The following is an 18,552-nucleotide window of genomic DNA, read 5'->3' as shown; positions in this document are numbered from 1 at the left end:
ATACTGAGATAAGGAAGAACCATCTGGAATGGCTCATGCTCTCTGTGTATCCTTCCTAGAGTAGGATATCCTGAAATGACCTTGCTCAGCAAGCCAAGTGACATCTAGGGTGTAAAACCCAGAGTGTGCCGCTTTGAGGGTCCCTCAACTGTGGTGCAGAGTGGAACAGGTACAGGAAAGACTCCATCCATCCTGGACAGCCTTTGGGAGCCTTGAGGTACTGGCTCACCACAAATTCCAACCTGTTGTTCCTGGCTGGCTATCCATGAGTAATAAAGTTGCTTTGCTTACCTTATGTGTGAATATTCTCTCTCACCAGGCTCATTCAAATGGTAGAAACTACAGATTGGTAACTGGTACATGGTGAACCGCCTTCACACTCAGTAACATAAAGGTAAGCAAAGAAACTTTATAAACGTGGTCACCTATAAGCCAAGAAGAGAGGCCTCAGAAGAAACCAAACCTTCTGACACCTTCATTTTGAACTGCTACTTTCTAGAAATGTGAGAATTTTTTTTCTGTTGTTTAAATCACCCACTCTGGTATTTTGTTATGGCAGCCAGAGTTGACTAACACAGGTGTCAATGTGGGTAATTCTGTAACTGCTAGCAACAAAAGTGGATTTCTCTTTTTCTTCTGTCTTCCAAAGTGAGTGCCACTGATTGGTATACTGTACTCCAGAATTACATTGGGAAGGGTATTCTGAGCAAGAGTGTTCCAGGACAGATGGCAGTTATGCTGATTTGACTTCAGAATATCTAGTACAATTGCTCCCCTAAAAATTTAGAACTCTGGAAAACATAAAAATTAAAAACCTATGTCTAAAAATCTAAGCCTCTAGACAAAATCTAAGCATCTGAATTTTTTCTCTTTAGGATAAAAATATGTACATAATAATCTTGCCATGTCTAAAGATAAATTGTAAACTTATACAAAAGAACAGAGGAGTGGTTGCAACATGAGATATAACCAGAAGGAAAGAGCATTTTCAAGACAGACTCACTGGAAGCTCTTAGGGAGCCTACAAACTCTGGGAAGCAACTTGGTGACTGCATTTGTGATCAAGGCCCATTTGGTTAAAGTACTTATGCTGAAAAATATAGTATGTATGGACTTGACAATTAAAAAAAGTAGTTAAGAAAGACGATATAAGTGTATGAATGTGCATACATTATGTGCATTTTATTAAACTGTTAATTGGAAGCAGGTATATGTGCCATACATACATCTGTAGACTCCTTTATTAGTAAGGACTCTCCAGAGAAACAGAGCCGATAAGATGCACACACACAACACACATACACACACAACACACATACACACACACACACACACAGTGATTTATTTTAAGCTCCCATAATCACTCATGCAGTTATGAGGCAGGCAAGTTTCAAAAATCTTTAGTGTGTATTGGTAGGATGGAGACCTAGGACCGCCAACAGTCAGGTAAGGTCCAAAGGTATCTACTGGAAAAGCACCTCTTGCTCAGAGATGCTGGATTTTTTGTGCTATCTAGTCCTTCCACTGATTGTTTAAGAATTACTAACATAATGTAGGCAATCTGATTTACTCAAAGTCCACCTAATTAAAAAAATAACAGATACTGGCAAGGCTTCAGAGAAAAGGGAAAGCTGATGTACTGTTGGTGGGAATGTCAATTAGTCCAGCCACTGTGGACAGCAGTTCAGAGATTCCTTAAAGATCTTAAAACAGATCTACCATCCAACCCAGCAATTCCATTACTAAGTAGATACTGAAAGAAAAATATATCATTTTACCAAAAAGTTACATGCACTTACATGTTCACAGCTATACTATTCACAATAGCAAAGACATAGAATCTACCTAGGTGCCCATCAGTGGTGGATTAAAGAAAGAAAATATGGTACATACCATGGAATACTATGCAGCCATGAAAAGGACAAAATCATGTCCTTTACAGCAACAAGGGTGCAGCTGGAGGCCATAATCTTAAGTGAGTTAACACAAGAACAGAGGACCAAATACCACATATTCTCACTTATAAGTGGGAGCTAAACATTGAGCACACACAGACACAAACATAGGAACAGTAGATACTGGAGAGTACTAGAGGTGGGAGGGAGAAAGAGGGAGTTGGGCTGAATAATGACCTATTGGGTACCATGTTTGCTATATGTGTGCCAGGATCTGTTCCCTAAACCTCAGCATATCTGGCTGATGGCCTCTGCATCCAAAACCTCAGCATCAAGCAATACACCCATGTAACAAATCTGTACCCTCAGTATTTAAAATAAAAGACAACATTAAAAAAAATCTAACCTCATCTAAAAAGTCTTCCAAACTGACATATCAAATTAACCATCATAACCATTACATTAAACTTCAAATTGTCTAACAAATGTTTGGGGCATGATTTTCTAATTTCTCCTGACAATTGAACTGGTTCTTAGTTGGACAGGTGTGGCTAAAAAGATATGCTTATTTTATCTGTAGGTTTTTCATCCTAGTTTTGCTTTGTGTACATTGAAAGTGCACTCCCTTGTATTTGATATTATACTTGTTACAAATATGTCCACAGTCATGAGGTTCACACATTTTGGAGAGCCTTTACCAACTATTTATTATTAAACTTCCTGGGCAATCCCTGCTTCTGTAAGTATGGCACAGCCTTATGGCATGCTAGAGATTATGGAAGTGCCCAGACACTCTGTAAAAATGCCTGCTGTGCTTGTCACCAAGGCTTGCCTTTTCTTCATGTCCCTGTGTTGTGATCAGGAGAAGAATTAAGTACCTTAACTTTTGTTGCTTCCAGATTGAAAGAAAACTGTTTCGCAGGGGTCTTGTGATTACAGGGCCTGCCTCCTTTCTTTGCTCCCTGACTATCCAAGGCACTTGTGATTTTGCTATAGTGTGGAAAATGTAATCATGGTTTTAGTAAGAACAGTCATGCCAACTTCAACTCATTTTCTTTTTAGGGTGAATTTACTAGCTTTGCAAATCAGGGACATGTACAATTGTGTTTCTTGTGATATCTTTGAGAGCAAAAGTGAAAAATGAAGACTAAGTGTGAGCTTAACTATAAGAAATTGCAACTGGTTAAACAAGAGTGATCAAAGCGTGTTTAATTGCAAATTGATGTCATCTAAAAATGCATGCTGTATGTATGGCTTGTCATAAGATCTTCTGCAGCTCTGTGATTGCTCTGCCCATGAATGGCAGTGAGCTGTTTTAGATATTGCACCTTGTTTGGATCCTCAGATTTTAGTGGGAGATGCTATACACAAACGATAATAATTAAAAGTGTGGTAGAGTATGATGACAATGATGCATATATGTGAGGGATACTGTGGAAGGACAAGAAAGGTGTCTCCCCAACTGGGCAGAAGAAAGTAGAGAGAATTGAATTAAGTAAGGCTTACAGAGGTAGGTAAATCCTGAGCTGACTCGTAGTTTTTGTGTTTCAACTTCTATGTGATTTCAATCAAATGCCTCTCTTTGGGAAATTACAGAAGAGTATCACTTATGTAAACAATGCACAAATAACCCTACCATTCCTCACTGAAAACAACAAGAAAACAAACAAACAAACAAACAACCAAAGAAACACAGACTCATCCATGTCGCTGCAAAGGACATGAACGTGTCCTTTCTTATGGCTGCATAGTATTCCATGGTGTATATGTGCCACATTTTCTTTATCTAGTCTATCTTTGAAGGGAATATGGGTTGGTTCCAAGTCTTTGCTATTGTAAACAGTGCCACAATGAACATATGTGTGCATGTGTCTTTATAATAGATTGATTTATAATACTTTGGGTATATATCCAGTAATGGGATTGCTGGGTCAAATGGTATTTCTAGTTCTAGATCATTGAGGAATCGCCACACTGTCTTCCACAATGGTTGAACTAATTTACATTCCCACCAACAGTGTAAAAGTGTTCCTATTTCTCCACATCCTCTCCAGCATCTGTTATCTCCAGATTTTTTAATGATCACCATTCTAACTGGTGTGAGATGGTATCTCAATATGGTTTTGATTTGCATTTCTCTAATGACCAGTGATGATGAGCATTATTTCATATGTTTGTTGGCCACATAGATGTCTTCTTTTGAAAAGTGTCTGTTCATGTCTTTTCCTCACTTTTTTGATGGTGTTGTTTGTTTTTTCTTGTATATTTGTTTTAGTTCTTTGTAAATTATGGGTGTTAGCCCTTTGTCAGATGGGTAGCTTGCAAAATTTTTTTCCCATTCTGTTGGTTACTGGTTCACTCTAATGATAGTTTCCTTTGCTGTGTAGAAGCTCTGGAGTTTAACTAGATCCCATTTGCCTATTTTGGCTTTTGTTGCCATTGCTTTTGGTGTTTTAGTCATGAAGTCCTTGCCTGTGCCTATGTCTCGAATGGTATTGCCTATGTTTTCTTGTAGGGTTTTTATGGTGTTAGGTCTTATGTTTAAATCTTTAATCCATCTGTTAATTTTTGTATAAGGCATAAGAAAGGGGTCCAGTTTCAGATTTCTGCACATGCGTAGCCAGTTTTCCCAACACATTTAAGAACAGAAAACCAAACACCTCATATTTTCACTAGTAAGTGGGTGTTGAACAATGAGAACACATGGACACAGGGAGGGGAACGTCACACACTGGGGTCTGTTGGGGGGTGAGGGGCTAGAGGAGGGATAGCAGGGGGTGTGGATTTTGGGGAGAGATAACATTAGGAGAAATAACTAACGTAGGTGATGGGGGGATGGAAGAAGCAAACCACCATGGCATGTGTGTACGTATGTAACAATCCTGCAAGATCTGCACATGTAACCCAGAACTTAAAGTAAAACAAACAAAGAAAAAAACAAAACAATGAGAACAAAACAAAGCTGATATGTGCATACAAATATTTGAATAAAAACAATTATAATTGTCAAGCATGATATCTAGGAAGAGGATTGAGAGTGGACATTTTTTTCTAAACTCCTATATCATTAGTATTTTTCTCTTCAGTAAACTTACAGCACTTTTATAAAATTTTAAAACTCGACTTTTCAATTTTGAAAAGAAATAATCTATCACATATTCAATTGAAAAAGAGAGCTACTCCCCCCATATAAAAATGCCATAAACTGCTTAACGTTTCTTATTTCATTTGTGTTTACACATCTGTATGAGACGGTTAGGGTTTAGCAGCAGACACACCACACCAATTTATATACAGGCAAACGATGAGACTATTCAAATTAATTTCAGAAACCAGTGGATTGTGTGGCTTTCTAAAATTACCACACTAACTATGAAACTTCTGGTGACATTTTTGAGCCAAATGTTATTCATTTTAATTGACCAGATGCAAGCCCCTTTTCTCTTCCATTTTAAAATCTGGGAGCTGTTATGTGGCATCAAAGCACACTTGATCAGCTTTAACATTTTATTTCCCTGTTAATGCTGGCAATACTAGCTTTACTGAAAACTATTGTAAAACAAAATGGTTTGCTTTTTTAAAAAAGTGTCATTTTCAATAGTATTCTGTAACATCTTGTTTGCATTTTTCCTTTTCTTCAATAATGTTGATTGCTTTTGCTTCAGTTCACTAGACCACTAGGAAAGAAGCTAGACTTAACAGACAAATGAGTAATAATGGATAACAATCAAAATACAATTGAATGACATTCTTTTGAGATCTTGAGATAAAAATGTACTTATGGACACTGTTTCTATTTATACCATTTCATGATTTGGCTTGAAAAAGGCATAGGTACCAGCTCCTTTTCCTCTCCCCACCCCATTTTATTCCATATATCTAGAATGCACTCTTTACATGTTCATGGCGTTAAAATCTTTTATAAGGAAGATGAAGAAGATGAAGTAAACTCCTCTTGGGAGGAGTAATTTCCTCATGTCAAGTTAGAAAGCCTGATTCTCCAGAACTTCTAGACCAGGATTCCCTATACCAAATGATGGGCATTATTGCAATGAGGAGAAGAGACAATCTCTGCCATATTTATATGGTGATAAACGAGAAATTCCAAGATAACTGGGGCACAATAAGGGTGAAAGTCATGAGTTTTTATCTGTACTAAGCTTAAGAGTGTTCCCCCAGGAGACCAACTCAAGATGGCGCAGTGAGAACAACCCAGGATTCAAGCTCTCGGTGAACGCGCGGATGGTGAGTCAGGGCTGCATTTCCAGACGAATCTTTGTTGCCCACAAAACGGGGAAATTCCCAGGTATAAAAGAGAAGCAGGGCACCAGCGCAGCAGTTTTGGCTGGTGCAGCCAGCGGCTGGTGCAGCCGGCGGCCGGTGCTGCAGTGCAGTGGCGCTCCACAGCGCTCCGCACAAAGTGCATGGGTCCGGGTGCCCTGTTGAACCGGCAATCTGAGGCTTGAGAGGGCAGATTGGCATATCCATCTGATTGAACGGGACTTGGACAGTGAGCCAGGCCAGGAGATTCCAGGGAAATGGCATTTGGGGTAGCACAGTGGGACAAACAAAACAGTGATTCCAAACGCTCCAGGCGGAGAGTTTCACTGCAGGCACAGCTGGACCCAGGATGGTGCAGCTCGGTGGGGGAGGGGCTTCCGCCATTACCGAGGCAATCCACCCCTACTGAGGTACACTCCCATTGCTGATGCAGCGTGCCGTTGCTGAGGCAACCCGCCACAACAGAGAGACTCCGCCGCAGGGCGTAGCCAGTGGCAGCAGGGCGGAGACCGCAGAGGCAGGGCAGAGCCTGCAGCAACAGGGCGGACCTCACACCAGCAGGGTGGAGCCTCGGCAGGCAAATAGTGACTAGACTGCCTTCTAACTGGGCAGGACAGCACAACGGACACTCATAAAGAAAGCCCCAACACCCCAAGACAGAGCATCTGAGAAAAAAAGGTTTTTTTTTTATGAGTTCTGCTGTAGCAAAATTAAACATAGCAGCCTAATAGCCCTGAATGAACAACAGAGCTCACAGCTCAGCACTTGAGCTCCTATAAAGTACAGACTGTCTCCTTGAGCAGCTCCCTGACCCCTCTATATCCAGAAGACTGACATTTGGCAGGCATCATTCTGGGACAAAGATAGCAGAAAAAGAAACTGGTAGCATCCCTCACTGTTCCGCAGCTGCTATAGGTGCACCCCAGACTAGCAGGGCCTGGAGTGGACCTCAGCAGTCGTACAGTGGAGGGGCTAGACTGGTAGAAGAAAAACCAAGTAACAGAAATACTTCATCATCAATAATCTTGGCATCCACTCAGAGACCCAATCGAAAAGTCAGCAACTACTCAGATGACACGTGGATAATTCCACAAAGATTGGAAGAAACCAGCGCAAAAAGAAGGAAAACACCTGAAACCAGAACACCTCGCCTCCTACAAAGGACCAAAACTTCTCAACAGCAAGGGAACAAAGCTGGACGGAGAATGACTGTGATGAAATGATGGAATTAGACTTCAGAAGGTGAATAATGAGAAACTTTTGTGAGCTAAAAGAACATGTTTTAAATCAATGCAAAGAAACTAAGAACCTTGAAAAAAGATGTGAGGAAATGATAACAAGAATGAATAACTTGGAGAGGAATCTGAATAAATTGAAGGAGCTGAAAAACACAATACGAGAACTTCGCGAAGCATGCACAAGTTTCACCAGCCGAACTGACCAAGCAGAAGAAAGAATATCAGAAGTCAAAGATCAACTCAATGAAATAAAATGAGAAACCATGATTAGAGAAAGAAGCACAAAAAGGAATGAACAAAGTCTCCAAGAAATGTGGGACTATGTGAAGAGACCTAACTTACATTTGATAGGCATACCAGAATGTGACGAAGAGAATGAATCCAAGCTGGAAAATACTCTTCAGGACATTATCCAGGAAAATTTCCCCCACCTATACAGACAGGCCAACACTCAAATGCAGGAAATACAGAGAACACCACAAAGATATTCTGCAAGAAGAACAACCCCAAGGCACATAATCTTTAGATTCAAAAGGGATGAAATAAAGGAGAAAATACTAAGGGCAGCCAGAGAGAAAGGTCGGGTCACCCACAAAGGGAAGCCCATCAGACTCACAGCAGATCTCTCGGCAGAAACTCTACAAGCCAGAAGAGAGTGGGGGCCAATATTCAACATCCTTAAAGAAAAGAACTTTCAACCCAGAATTTCATATCCAGCCAAACTGAGCTTCAGAAGTGAAGGAAAAATAAAATCCTTTGCGAACAAGCAAGTACTTAGAGATTTTGTCACCACTGGGTGTGCTTTACAAGAGCTCCTGAAAGAGGAACTACACATAGAAAGGAACAACCAGTACCAGCCATTCCAAAATCACACTAAATGCTAAAGAGCATCAACATAATGAAGAATCTACAACAACTAATGGGAAAAACAGCCAGCTAGCATCAAAATGGCAGCATCAAATTCACACATAACAGTATTAACCCTAAATGTAAATGGACTAAATGCACCAATCAAAAGACACAGACTGGCAAATTGGATAAATTTACATCAGTGTGCTGTATCCAGGAAACCCATCTCACATGCAAGGATACACAAAGGCTCAAAATAAAGGGATGGAGGAAGATTTACCAAGCAAATAGAGAGCAAAAGAAAGCAGGAGTTGCAATTCTCATCTCTGATAAAATAGACTTGAAAGCAACAAAGATCAAAAGACACAAAGAAGGCCATTACATAATGGTCAAAGGATCGATACAACAAGAAGAGCTAACGATCCTAAACATATATGGACCCAATACAGGAGCACCCAGATACATAAGGCAAGTTCTTAATGACTTACAAAGAGACTTAGACTCCCACACAATAATAGTGGGAGACTTTAACACTCCACTGTCAATATCAGACAGATCAACCAGACAGAAAATCAACAAGGATATCCAGGGCTTGAACTCAGACCTGGAACAAGCAAACCTGATAGACATTTACAGAATTCTCCACCCCAAATCCTCAGAATATACATTCTTCTCAGCATCACATCACACCTACTCTAAAATTGACCACATAATCAGAAGTAAAGCACTCCTCAGCAAATGCAAAACAACTGAAATCATAACAAACAGTCTCTCAGACCATAGTGCAATCAAGTTAGAACTCAGAATTCAGAAACCAACCCAGAACCACACACCTTCATGGAAACTGAACAACTGGCTCTTGAATGTTGACGGGATAAACAATGAAATGAAGACAGAAATAAAGAAGTTCTTTGAAACCAATGAGAATGAAGACACAAAATGCCAGAATCTCTGGGACACATTTAAAGCAGTCTCTAGAGGAAAATATATAGCAATAAGTGCCCATATGAGGAGAATGGAGAGATCCAAAATTGGCACCCTATGGTCAAAACTGAAAGAGCTAGAGGAGCAAGATAAAAAAAACTCTAAACCTAGCAGAAGACAAGAAATAACTAAGATCAGAGCTGAACTGAAGGAGATAGAGACACGAAAAACCCTTCAAAAAACCAATAAATCCAAGAGCTGGTTTTTCAAAAAGATCAACAATTACACAAACTACTAGCCAGATTGATAAAAAAGAAAAGAGAGGACAATCAAATCAATGCAATAAAAAATGATAAATGGGAAATCACCACAGATTCCACAGAAATTCAAACCATCATCAGAGAATATTACAAACAACTCTATGCACATAAACTAGTAAACCTGGAAGAAATGGATAAATTCCTGGATACCTGTGTCCTCCCAAGCCTAAACCAGGAGGAAGCTGAAACTATGAATAGACCAATAACAAGGGCAGAAGTCGAGGCAGCAATTAAGAGCCTACCACACAAAAAAAGCCCAGGTCCAGACGGGTTCACAGCCGAATTCTACCAGACACACAAAGAGCAGCTGGTACCATTCCTTCTGAAACTATTCCAAATAATCCAAAAAGAGGGAATCCTTCCCAAATCATTTTATGAGACCAACATCATCCTGATACCAAAACCTGGCAGAGACCCAACAAGAAAAGAAAACTTCAGGCCAATATCTATGATGAACATAGATGCAAAAATATTTAATAAAAGGCTAGCAAACCGATTGCAACAGCACATCAAAAAACTTACCCTTCATGATCAAGTAGGATTCATCCCAGGGATGCAAGGCTGGTTCAACATACGCAAGTCTATAAATGTAATTCACCACATAAACAGAACCAAAAACAAAAACCACATGATTATCTCAATTGATGCAGAGAAGGCATTCTACAAAATTCAACAGCCCTTTATGCTAAAAACCCTCAATAAACTCGGTATCGATGGAACGTATCTCAAAGTAATAAAAGCGATTTATGACAAACCAACAACCAATATCATACTGAATGGGCAAAAACTGGAAGCATTTCCTTTGAAATCTGGCACTAGACAAGGATGCCCTCTCTCACCACTCCTATTCAATATAGTACTGGAAGTTCTAGCCAGAGCAATCAGGCAAGAAAAAGAAATAAAGGGTATTTAAATAGGAAAGGTGGAAGCCAAATTGTCTCTATTTGCAGACGACATGATAGTATACCTACAAGACCCCATCGCCTCAGCCCAAAAACGCCTGAAATTGATAAGCAACTTCAGCAAAGTCTCAGGATATAAAATCAATGTGCAAAAAACACAAGCATTCCTCTACACCAATAACAGACTTAAAGAAAGCCAAATCAAGAATGAACTGCCATTCACAATTGCTACAAAAAGAATAAAATACCTAGCAATACAACTCACAAGGAACGTAAGGGACCTCTTCAAGGAAAACTACAAACCACTGCTCAACGAAATAAGAGAGGACACAAACAGATGGAGAAACATTCCATGTTCATGGTTAGGAAGAATTAATATTGTGAAAATGGCTATACTGCCCAAAGTAATTTACAGAATCAATGCTATCTCCATCAAGCTACCATTGACTTTCTTCACAGAACTGGAAAAAACCACCATGAACTTCATATGGAACCAAAAGAAAGCCTGCATAGCCAAGTCAATTCTAAGCAAAAAGAACACAGCGGGGGGTGCATCACAATTCCAGATTTCAAACTATACTACAAGGCTACAGTAATCAAAACAGCATGGTACTGGTACCAAAACAGAGATATAGACCAATGGAACAAAACAGAGGCATCGGAGGCAACACAACATATCTACAACCATACAATCTTGGATAAACCTGACAAAAACAAGCAGTGGGGAAAGGATTCCCTGTTTAATAAATGGTGTTGGGAAAACTGGCTAGCCATGTTCAGAAAGCAGAAACTGGACCCCTTCCTGACACCTTACACTAAAATTAACTCCAGATGGATTAACGACTTAAACATAAGACCTGGCACCATAAAAACCCTAGAAGAAAATTTAGGCAAAACCATTCAGGACATAGGAGTAGGCAAGGACTTCATGAAGAAATCACCAAAAGCATTGGCAACAAAAGCCAAAACAGACAAATGTGACCTAATGAAACTCCACAGCTTCTGCACGGCAAAAGAAACAGTCACTAGAGTGAATCGGCAACCAACAGAATGGGAAAAAATGTTTGCAGTTTACGCATCTGATAAAGGGCTGATATCCAGAATTTACAAAGAGCTAAAACAAATATACAAGAAAAAACAAACAACACCATCAAAAAAGTGAGGAAAAGACATGAACAGACACTTTTCAAAAGAAGACATCTATGTGGCCAACAAACATATGAAAAAATGTTCATTATCACTGGTCATTAGAGAAATGCAAATCATTACCATATTGAAATACCATCTCACGCCAGGTAGAATGGCGATCATTAAAAAATCTGGAGATAACAGATGCTGGAGAGGATGTGGAGAAATAGGAATCCTTTTACCCTGTTGGTGGGAGTGTAAATTAGTTCAACCATTGTGGAAGACAGTGTGGCGATTCCTCAAGGCCTTAGAAATAGAAATTCCATTTGATCCAGCAATCCCATTACTGGGCATATATCCAAAGGACTATAAATCGTTCTACTATAAGGACACATGCACACGAATGTTTGTTGCAGAACTGTTTACAATAGCAAAGACCTGGAACCAACCCAAATGCCCATCGATGATAGACTGGATTGGGAAAATGTGGCACATACACACCATGGAATATTATGCAGCAATCAGAAATGATGAGTTAGTGTCGTTTGTAGGGACATGGATGAATCTGGAGAACATCATTCTCAGCAAACTGACACAAGAACAGAAAATGAAATACCGCATATTCTCACTCATAGGCGGGTGATGAAAAATGAGAACACATGGACACAGAAAGGGGAGTACTAAACACTGGGGTCTATTGGGGGGAAAAAGGGAGGGCCAGTGGGGGGTGGGGGAGCTGCAGAGGGATAGCCTGGGGAGAAATGCCAAATGTGGGTGAAGGGGAGAAAGGAAGCAAAACACACTCCCATGTGTGTACCTATGCAACTGTCTTGCATGTTCTGCACATGTTCCCCAAAACCTAAAATGGAATAAAAAATTAAAAAAAAAAAAGAGTGTTCCCCCAAAGATGTCTTCAAATTATAAGTCCTAATACTGGTGAATGTAAACTTATTTGGAAGTAGGGTCTTCATAGATATAATTAAGTTAAGGACTGAAAGATGAGACCTTCCTGGATTTTTAGTGGCTTTAAATCCAATGACTGGTATCTTTAGAAAAAGAAGAGAGGACATAGACATACGGGGGAAAAACAAACAAACAAACAAAAAAACACCATGCAAAGACTGAGGCAGGAATTGCAGTCACGTAGTTCCAAGCTGAAGGATGTTTTAAGACAACACAAACTGGGAGAAATAAGGAAGTATGCACCCTTAGAGACTACATAGAAAGTGTGGCCGTGCCAACACCTTGATTTTGGACTTCTGGCCTCCAGGATTGTGAGGGATTCTATTTTCTGTTGTTTTAAGCCACCAAGTTTGTGTTACAACAACCCTAGGAAAATGATAGAAATTTTGGTTCCAGGAAGTGGAGAGCTGCTATAGAAATAACTAAAAAATATGAAAATGGTTTTTGAATTGGATAGTTGGTAGAGGATGAAAGAATTTTGATAGGTATAACAAAAAGAAAAAAAAACAGATTGCATTGAAAAGATGGTTGACAGAAATGGGCATTAAAGACAATTTTGGTGAGGATGCAGAGAGAAGTGAAGAGTACAATAAAGAAAGCTTCTATTGTTTATTTTTATTTTTATTTTATTTTTTTAATTTTTAATTTTTTTTTTTTTTTTTGAGACGGAGTTTCGCTCTTGTTACCCAGGCTGGAGTGCAATGGCGCAGTCTTGGCTCACCGCAACCTCCGCCTCCTGGGTTCAGGCAGTTCTCCTGCCTCAGCCTCCTGAGTAGCTGGGATTACAGGCACACGCCACCGTGCCCAGCTAATTTTTTGTATTTTTAGTAGACATGGGGTTTCACCATGTTGACTGGGATGGTCTCGATCTCTTGACCTCGTGATCCACCCGCCTCGGCCTCCCAAAGTGCTGGGATTACAGGCATGAGCCACCGTGCCTGGCCTGCTTCTATTGTTTTAAAGGAATACATTCTGAACAGATTATTGACAGATACATGAACATTAAAGGTGCATCTGGTGATATCTCAGGGGGAAATGGCTTACATGTTATTAGAAACAGGAAAAAAGGTGATTCTTGTTGTAAAGTGACAAAATTTGGTTCAATCGAATTCTACTGTTGGGTGATCTGCATTTCTCAAATGATCAGTGATGTTGAATTTTTTTTTCATGTTTGTAGGCCCCATGAATCTCTTCATTTGAGAAGTGTCTGTTCGTGTCCTTTGTCCACTTTTTAATGAGGTTGTTTTTTTTTCTTATAAACGTTTAAGTTCTTTGCGGATTCTGGATATTTCACCTTGTCAGATGGATAGATTGCAACAATTTCTCCCACTCTGTAGTTTGTCTGTTTGCTCTGATGAGAGTTTCTTTTCCTGTGCAGAAGCTCTTTAGTTTAATTAGATCCCATTGTCAAATAGTATTTGACCCTGCAATCCCATTACTAGGTATATACCCAAAAGAATATAAATAATTCTATTACAAAGACACATGCACACATATGTTCATTGCAGCACTATTCACAATAGCAAAGGCATGGAATCAACTCAAATGTTCATCAGTGATAGACTGGATAAAGAAAATGTGGTACATATACACCATGGAATACTATGCAGCCATAAAAAGGAATGCAATCATGTCCTTTGCAGGGACATGGATGGAGCTGGAAGCCATTATCCTCAGCAAACTAATGCAGGAAAAGAAAACAAGACATCACATGTTCTCACTTATAAGTGGAAGCTGAACAATGGGAACACATGGACACAGGGAGGAGAACAACACACACTAGGGCCTGTTGGGGCATAGAGTCAGGGGAAGAGAGAGCATTGGGAAAAATAGCCAATGCATGCTGGGCTTAATACTTAGGTGATGGATTGACAGGTGCAGCAAACCACCATGGCACATGTTTACCTGTATAACAAACCTGCACATCCTGTACATGCACCCCAGAACTTAAAATAAAAATAAAAATCAATTTTAAAAAATTCAAGAGGAAAAAGTTGAATTGAAAAGGGAACCACTAAGGAAAAAGGAAGGAGTACTTGATAATTTGGAAGGTTCTCAGCATACCCAAATTGTAAAAGACGCTAAAATTATAAAATTTATTGTCAGAAAAGCATACTCTAAATAGAAGTCTAAAGAAGAGGCTTAAAAATCTTCTGCTAAATAGATTAGATGTGTGACATATGGATCCAATTGACTATTTCAGCGGACACCAGGGATAGAGATTAGTTATTCAGGAAGGGTCTGTGGAGGAACCTCTCATCTGACAGTGTGATCCCTTGACATATGTGGTGGACCTACCAGGGTTTTAAGAATGTTGTATAAGCAGAAACACTGCCAGCTTAGACTAAAGGGGACAGAGACAGGAAAACAGAGAAAAAGGCCACATGAAGATGAAGGTAGAGATTGGGGTTATTTAAGAAAAGATTCTCCCTTAGCCTTCAGAGGAACCATGTTCCTGTTGACACTTAGATTTCACATACTTGGCCTCCAGAACTGTGAGAGAATAAATTTCTGTTGTTTCAGGCCATTACTGTTGCAGTGGTTTGTTGCCAGTCTGGGAAACTAATATACCATCTATTATTGACTCTCTAGACTTCTTCTGCCACGGCCAATGCAGAAAAGAAATCTCTCTGACCTGAGTGCTCTAACCCTGACCCAGGTGTACCTATTCTAGCCTTGGATATTTCAACAGAATAAAACTCACCACCACCTCCTGTTAACTGCTATGTGAACAACTTGTAAGAAATGTTATAAATTGTAACAGAGTCTTATACATACTTAAATCTTATTCTGACCACACTTACTAATTATTTTAAATGTTTCAGTAAACTTGAAAAATATACAAAGAGTTATGATGATAAATAAAACCATTTCTACTACACATTTTATTGGGATGCTAATTGTCAGACTTTCATTGCAAGTGAGAATGAAATTATAAATTGTTCGCTAATTATAAAGAGCAGACAACATATTGTGCACATGCTTCCAGTTTTAAAATCTCTTAATCTTTGGTGGGGACAGCAGGAGAAAGGTCTAAGAATACTGAAGAAAGGTAGTGTTTGGAATATATTAAATAGATGTTAATGCATTCTCTCTTTTTAAATAATCTTGTAAATTCATGCACAAATAAATATCTTTTAACTATTAGAGTAAATGCTATGGAAACAAAGTGTTTAATAATAGCTCACCTTCTGGATTCATCATGTGTCTTACGCACATAATAATTTTAGTGATAATAATTATTTCCATAGGGGCTGGGCCTGGTGGCTCATGCCTATAATCCCAATACTCTGGGAAACTGAGGCAGGAAGATCACTTGGGTCCAGAAGTTTGAGACCAGCCTGAATAATATAGGGAGATCCCCAGCTCTACAAATAATTAAAATCAGCTGGGTGTGATAGTGCACACCTGTGGTTCTAGCGACTCAAAAGGCTGAACGATATGATTTGGTTTTGTGTCCCCACCTGAATATCATCTTGAATTGTAATCTTCGTTTGTCAAGGAAAGGGCCAGGTGAGAGGTGATTGGATCACGGGAGTGGTTTCCTCCATGCTTTTCTCGTGGTAGTGGATGAGTTCTCACGAGATCTGGGGGCTTTTAAATTGTTTGGCAGCTCTCCACTCCCCTTCTCGCGCCTGCTTCTTTGTGAAGAAGTTGTTTGCTTTTCTTTCACCTTCTGCCGTGATTGTAGGTTTTCTGATGCCTCCACAGCCATCTGGAACTGTAAGTCAGTTAAACCTCTTTTCTTTATAAATTACCTAATCTCGAGCAGTTCTTGATAATAATGTAAAAATGGACTAACACACTGAGGCCGTAGCCTAAGCCCGGGAGGTCGAGGCTGCAGTGAGCTGTAATTACACCACTGCCTTCCAGCTTGAGTAAGACTGTCTCAAGAAAAAATTATTATTATTACTTCCATTGCTATTTAATGTTGTAATTTATAACAGGTTTATTAATAAATTATGTGTCTGCATGTTTATAAAAATTGAGTCTTAACCCAACAATTGCGTAAGGTGTTAGTTTCCTACCTTACAAATAAGGATACTGAGGCTCAGGTAATTAAAATGTCTTGACAAGTTCAGAGAACAAGTAGATATCAGAACACTGACCAGAACCTAGGCCTCCCAATGCTAGCGCAGTGTTCTTTTGGTTTCTCTGTGCTAACTGTGGAAAAGTTGACCAAATTATATCAGGATAACATATATGTACTTTTATCTTTTCTGATACTGGGATCTGAAATTTTACATGTAAAAAAAAGTCAAAAGCTCATTATTTAATGGCTTACTTCTCTGAACACATGCTTTGACAATTTGTGGCTTGATAATTAAATGAAGGAAACAAGAAGATTACATATACTTAAACTTACTTGTTTCATTGTGAGAATATGTCATGCTACTACTAATGTGTGTGATGTAAGAAGAAAATGCCCAGGTTGTATTGAACATAATGGTGATTTTTAATGATATGAGAGGATTAAATAGGTTGTATTTTCGGCTTTTTTTAAATGCTTTCTAACACCTATGGATAGAATTAAGTTGACCCCAAAGGACAATTTATTATCACTGGAAAACCTGGGAAACTTCTAAGAAACACTTTAAAAATATTTATATGCTCAGTTCCCCTAAATCCTTGAGAAAGAAAAATGATTCATGATTCAATGTAATGAAAGACCAATATGTTTTATGCCAGTAATTTGGCAGATTTACAAAGGTAACCATTGAGGTCTTTTTTTCTTTGAACATGAATGAATATGGACACTTTTTGAGGGAACGTTAAAAAAGTTTTGTAAAATTAGTTACTCTGTTTTTAAAAAGAACCAGTAAGGAACTAATGGCCTCCCTGAATTGATACATGGGAAAATAATCTACGTCTAATAAAAATATGCTTCAAATGCAGAATGCTTACCAGAAAATTGCTAAATATATAAATTAAGCATGCAAAATCATATGTAATATGCTCTATGGTGCTGTTGATGATAATACAATAACATGTTTCCAGAATAACAGCTATTCAGGATATTTGTAACATTGAGGAATTGAAAATACGTGTCTTTGGGAAATGTATACTCATGAGCCTGAAGAAAGTGGTTAGTCATGCAATGTGATATATTTTTATAAACATATGTAAATGCACATAAAATGAAAACATCTACAATTTTGGATGTTTAAATTGAAAATATGAACTGAAAAGGAAATACAAATGTTAACGTTGTTATATTCACCTTAACATACATGATGTTGAAAAGGGAGATTTTCTGAGATGACTCTCGCAAACACAAACATCTCAAGTGGGAGGTGAGAATACAACCTGATGATGTGATGAGGGTCCTGGACTTGAATATTGTTTGAACTGGAAGTGTAGGAGGTACTCTAGGAAGGGCTAGAGATCTCAGGGATGTGGAATGATACCTTCCTTTGGCTGAATCCCAGTCTGCTTTCTGTCCTATTTATAATGACATTCTGGTGAATTTGTTTGTTCTACAAAGTAAGTCAAGTTTCAAGTCATGTCACTTTATCCAATTAAGGCCTTGATGAGAGGAAAAAGAGAAGAGGCCATTTGCGCTCGTGGGCTCAATTATTTTTAAAGATCACATTTGGCCATCTAAGCTTTCCTTGGTTGTCAATATGTGGTTGATCAAATTAGCACAATTTGGAGGCCCAGTTCCTGATTCCCGAGTCTCCAGAGTCATTAGTGATCCCTGCTTGATGGTAGTTCCTATTTCAGTATGCCAGCAGAAAAGAGCCCTGGTTAAAGTATCTAAACTATGGGATTCCAGAGCAGATTTAGGGATTCCCATCACTAGCAACGGAGGCATGCTGCTCTCATGTTACCGTCCTGCCATTGTCTGTTTGTCTTCTCACTTCTGTGAACTAGCAGAAGTACAGTGCTTAAGGTCTGGTCTCTTTTATGTGTTCATAGACCCAAACACTTTTCTCTAGGGCGTGGCCTTCCTGTTTTCTTTTGTTCAAGTTTGATGAGCTCATTCTATACACATAACTCCCAGAGCAGCTTTATACACTGGCTGAAGGTGGAAAATTATTGGAAAATTGTT

The sequence above is a fragment of the Callithrix jacchus genome, chromosome 11 (assembly GCF_049354715.1).
Source record: "Callithrix jacchus isolate 240 chromosome 11, calJac240_pri, whole genome shotgun sequence".
NCBI lineage: Eukaryota > Metazoa > Chordata > Mammalia > Primates > Cebidae > Callithrix > Callithrix jacchus.
Note: the sequence above shows the minus strand (reverse complement) of the source record.